Consider the following 6,000-nt stretch of genomic DNA (forward strand, 5'->3'; position numbering starts at 1 on the left):
ATATTCTGGCAACCTCATGATTCAGTTTCCTAGACTGAAGCGTGTTATTTTACATTGCAAATAGAAGTCTGTTTTGTGGAGTTACACATATGGAAGTCTGTGGTTAATTGATGACAATTCAACCTTGAGGGAACCTTGAACATTTAAGCCTCAAATTGGGTTACAGAAATAAAAAGGGCATACCACCAGTGAGACGAATGCAGTCTTTAAATTGTCATTTTTTTCATCTGTGTGATTTGCAAAGTAAAAATACTCTCCTTTCTTGCTTCCTCTCTCTCTTTGCCTCTCTCTGCCTCTTTCACTCTGTCTATTTCCTTCATTCTCTCCAACTCTCTGCTCCCCTCCCCTGCTCTCTCTCTTTCCTCCCCTCTCTCTCTCTCTCACTCTGTTTAACATTGAAGTTACTTCATCAAATGGTCAAGTTAATACTCTCCCACTAATGCTCCCCCTCATCATTATTTTAAAGGTTTGCTTTTTAAAAAACACAGCTCCTGGACTGTTTTCCTCCCTGTGTATGTGCATTTCTGTCAGATCTCTGTGGAAATGGCTTTTTGCAGGTTTATTTTCTGTGCTGCCAGCACTTTACTTTTTCACAGGGTCTCCTATGAGGCATGCCCATAAGGCTCACATGCCAGTGCAGTTCAGCAATACTATACACTGTTCAGAGGTTTGAGGTCACTTAGAAATGTCCAGTCCACTCCATTATAGACAGAATACCAGCTGACCTACATGGTTCTTGCCTTGTTTGGAGCTGTGCTTTGGGTCACTGTCCTCGTTGGTTCCAATCTAGTGTCGTCTACAGGGTGTCACTGACATTGCAAACTGGAGTAATAGCCTTATTTCTTCAAGATTCCTTTTATCCTGTACAAATGTCCCACTTTGCCACCACCAAAGCACCCCCAGACCATCACACTCCCTCCACCATGCTAGACAAACGGAGTCAAGCACTCCCATAGAATTTAGCACTTTTTTCATGTCTTCTGTCCACTGTGTTATTTTGGTCATCTTAATCTTTTCTTTTTATTTACCAGTCTGACATAGACTTTTTTATTTACATCTCTCTGTAGAAGGCCATTTCTAAGTGACCCCTCACTTTTGAACGGTACTGTAGAACAACCTTGATCACCATCACCCCCGTGCCACTGCATCCATGACTCAAATAACATTTTTTTTTCTTAGTAATACCCAGCTGCCACAATTATGTGTGTTTGTGTGCACGTGTGTGTATGTGTGTGTGTGTGTCTGTGCTAGCAGTGGGGTTGATGTAGCATATCATATCTTTTGACAGCAGAGGAGACGATGGAGATGTCTGAAACAACCACTCCAGGGGGTCAGCTGCTTGTGTGTGTGTGTGTGTGTATGTGTGTGTGTGTGAGAGAGAGAAAGAGAGAGATTGTCTGTGTGTGTCTGTCTGAATACCATATGATGGGACCCTATGTTTCAGAGTAGGCAGTTTTGCGGAAATTATTGGATTTTGCTTGATGTCTCTGTATGTGTGTGTGTGTGTGTTGGGACGGTGGGGGGGTGGGTAGCATGTCTTTGGACTGTCACAAATCACACAGGGCATGACAGGCTCATGAGATGGTAGAACACATTTGATATGCAGCTGGCCCATCTCACTCAAGGCCAGTACACACACACACACACACACAGTCAGTCAGAAGCTTGCAGCCAATGGTAATACACTGCCATGCTTTTATTTTGAGATGCAGCCATGGAGACATATCAGACTGAGAGTGTGACAGGGACCCTGCAGCCACTATTAGCTTGCCTGTGTGTGTGTGTGTGTTTGTGTGTGTGTGACTGATTCTTACTGAAAGCCATATTTCTGCAAATTTCACCATACAAACAAGAACAGAAAAAAAACAGTGGTCAGATCTTGCAGTGTTTCCATGACATTTTCAGCACATCACATCACATTACTGTGAACAAACACTGCAAACCTTTCCCATATCTACAAGTGATATGTGCATTATTCTTTCTGTGAGTCAAAACAAAAACTGCTCTAATTAATCAAAGCAGGCACAGCTCACTGGTTGGGGTAATGTCCTGGTCACCCAGTCAGATCTACAGCAGCAGGTGGTGTGTTTCCTCACTGTTCCTGGATCAGCTGTGCAGAGGAAGGGGATGACCTATGGACTGTGACGCTGTGCCGGTGGGAAAGCCTCAGGGCTATTTCCAGAGCATCTGTAGATCCGAGCCGTCTGGAATGTCCTTGCCAATGCCACAGGCCGCATTGTCATGCCGAGGGGAAAACTGGACGGTGGAAGCAGTGCCCCCTAACACACACACACACACACACACACACACACGTACATGTACAACACACACACACGCGTAAGGCGACTTGGAGGGAGAAGAGAAACATGGCCTCCAGAACCTGCTGCATGGCATATGAATCGAGATAAAAGAAGACAGCGGTGGTATTTATGTGACAATTACCAGCTTTCAGATTTAGCCACTTTTCTAGCATCTGTTGCCGTGGCACCCCCCTCATCAAGCAAATCGCTCCAGACAGCCACTCTGGCAACATCCGAACGGTTTTCAAAAACAAACACGTGGCTGGGAAGCAATCCCTTTAATTGGCCCTCAAAGTGTCAACTGTTGTCAAATCCCCTCTGGCCTATGGAGCAGGTAGGTCTTTTCCATTTCACCATGTTTTTCAGCGTCTGGAAGATCACAGTAAAACACTTCGATCTGATTTGAGTAGTGTTGCAACCCTTCACTGTGTACTTATGTGAAATGCAGCTCAGAGAGAGAGAGAGTGCTTTGAAGATTGGAACAGGGTTATGAAATATCTGACAAATCATTGTCATCATTTTACTGTCACTGTCTGTCCATGCAAAGGGCGTCCATCAAAGGATGCCTTCAAAACCCTTGATGGCGATGGTTCACTTCTTATCACATACTCTGAATAATTGAAACATCTCTTTGTAAAGGACAAGGTGAACAAATTACATTCCTTTGACCATGAACCATGGGGTGGACTAGTCATCATTTGATATAATGGGAAACCAGGCTCCCTAGATGTGGTCTAAAGATCAGTCTATCTATGATAAAAAATGTATATCCAGAAGATGAATTGACCATTCCATTTATCAATCCAGTTTGGAAACACCTGTCACATAGTTCACCTATGCTCAGATGTACTGGGGCTCTGCTGTGATGAAGTTATTGAAGGACCTATTACTTACCTAATGCAAGGGAACAGTGACTATTGAGAGAGAACCTTCTCCTCTGGTCAGTGCTTTAGACTGGTATGGTCAGTGACTTTTGAAGGGGGCACAGCTATGAAGTATGCAAATGATGCCATCAATGTCAGAAGACTGATGATGTCATCTGAGCTTCAGCAGTAGATATATGGGAGTCCATGCCAAGCACTGACACACCTGCAGCGGTAAGGCAAGATGCTGTTCCAACGGTTAATGAAAAAAGCAGCCCAAGACAAATTGTAATCACCATGCTAATGCAGTTTGTTACACACACACACACACACACACACACATGTATGCACAGACTGGCTGGAATAAAAAGGTGAGAGGAGAACAGGGAAGAGAGAAAATCGAGCTAATTCAGTTAATTGGGCCTTGATTAGATTGAACAGATGGAGGGAAGAGAGAAAGAGAGGGCAAATAATACCGACAGACAGGAAGAGAGAAAGACAGAGAATGAGAGAGAGAGAGAGAGACCTCTAGAGCACTTACTTCCCATATGCCTGCTCCCACAGGTTTTTGGGCGACAATCATAATAGAGCAATCACAGATCAACAACCTGGGGGATGAAAACAGTGTGTGAGTGTGTGAGTTTGTATGTGACTGAAGAGAGAGAGAGAGACAGAGAGAGCTCCTAAAAGATACTGAAGGCAATTAATGCCAACCCCAATCACAGTCCACTCTCCTCTGTGCACCTGTCTCTCTGACTGGGATGACTGCAGGGGTTAGCCAACACCTTTCCCATTTCCCATTGTTTTCTTTGACTGTAGGATCCTGCACCACCACCACCACCCTTCTCTTGGATTTCGAGGCAAGTAGCTTTGAAGGGCTTAACAGCACTCTTAACACCTCCCTGTTGCAGCTCCAAGAGATGTTGATGTTTTGTTTGTCTTTAGTCCCCCGTCTCTTTCTTCTTCTCCCACTATTGTTTTTTGGGTCAGCTCCCTTGTCTCCCTCCACGGAACGTGCGCACGTAGAGTGCAAGGAGCTTTCTGGGAGAGAAAAGACGACAGTCTGCCTCAGCCTGCCCAAGCGCTCGGCGCCTGCAACGTTCCCTCTGCTTTCCATGCTCATTTCTCTCCTAATTTATCATGCACTCTCTCTCTCTTTCTCTCCCCTTGATCCCAATCCCCTGCGGAGGCAAGTGGGTGTTTTCTCAAATATCGGCGCTGGCCGGGTGGGTACAGTAAGCCTGCGAGACCACACTCTGTGGTTTGAAATAAATCTGTTCTTGATGGTGGTGTTTTTTATATAGAGGGTCAAGGTTAAATGGTGGTGCCATGTAAGATGCATTGGCAGTGGTTGCTATGTGCAGTTGCTTTACTGGAATGCCTGCTGACGTTTTCACGCCAGCTATGAGATGAAGACAAATTGCTTCAGGCCCATCACGTTGACACGTTGATATGGGGTTCACACAATAATCATGTGCACCAAGGTTTGTATATACAGAACTTCATTGATACATTGCACATACACACACACATAGCGAGAGAGATTGTGATGTGTTCATTTGTCATACAATCACATGTAACTGATTTTAACAAAACAAACTTTTTTTTAAGTCAGTATAAAAACTCACAGCATACAATATGCTGAGTAATGGTGTACTGCCATCTAGTGGAAAAAGAGAGCCAGTAGCCATAAACCACCTCTTTCCCCTAATAGGCCTTTGAGGAATTGCTGTGCAAAACGCTTTGCTAGCTATTCACATGATAGACATGTCAATAGGCTCGTCAAAACACAGATTAACCTGAATGCAGTGTGAAAATGGAAAACGTGTCACGACACAAAGGAATCAGGAAGACACCCTGTGTGTCAGGCTGGGCAATCCCCAGACGGGCTGCAGCAAATCAGCACAGGTGCTGAGGGATACACGCGCCGTGTCAAATCTGTCATTAAAAACAGTCATGGATGTTTAGCCCTCTTCGGCCCCCTGGCAGATGCTGGGGCACTAGCCCCTCTCTCTGTCTCTCTCTCTCTCTCTCTGTCTGTCTGTCTGTCTGTCTGTCTGTCTCTCTCTCTCTCTCTCTCTCTGTCTCTCTCTCTCTCTCTCTCTCTGTCTGTCTGTCTGTCTGTCTGTCTGTCTGTCTCTCTCTCTCTCTCTCTCTCTGTTTGTCTGTCTGTCTCTCTCTCTCTCTCTCTCTCTCTCTCTCTCTCTCTCTCTCTCTCTCTCTCTCTCTCCAAGCTGAGAGTGGGATGGCAGGTATTTCATCCTGAGTCGGGCTCAGGGCCAGCTTTCCAGCTCTCTAAATTACTGTCTGCTTAAGACCTGCTGGACTGATTTCATTGAATTTGTTCAGGGAAACATTAGCTGGGTGGACTAATTAAGTCTTTAGATGAAAGTGAAAAATGGCTGGCCCGGGCAGCTCACAAATCCTGCTGAACAGTTGATGTGTTGGCTCAGTGCTTTTTACAAGGATCGGCTGAATTTCTTTTGTTTTTGCTTCAGACATTCGTTGCTTTTTCTTGACAGGGATGCTAATATAATCTCTTCTCTAGACTAGATGTTTTGGACTTAGTTCTGACTTAACTGTGTCTAGGAGACGTGATAATGATGATTAATATTTGGCTGAATGTCTCACTGCCCACACATGAGCAAAAAGAAGAAAAAAGAAGAGAAGAGGAGGAGGAAGAAAAAAAACTGTGTCGTGCACTGCCTTGAAAAAAGAAAGGAGAAAAGACCACGCAGATGGAAAAGAAAATCTTCACACCCACTAACGCGGGGACTGTAGAGCTTTGAGTCTTTGACATCAAGGGAAATGGTGACACGGCGCCTAGAGCTTGCATG

This window comes from Alosa pseudoharengus, unplaced genomic scaffold, assembly GCF_046254945.1.
Source record: "Alosa pseudoharengus isolate Yale_2024_CS ecotype anadromous, Long Island Sound unplaced genomic scaffold, YU_APseudo_1.1 YU_APseudo_1.1_scf_15, whole genome shotgun sequence".
Lineage (NCBI taxonomy): Eukaryota > Metazoa > Chordata > Actinopteri > Clupeiformes > Clupeidae > Alosa > Alosa pseudoharengus.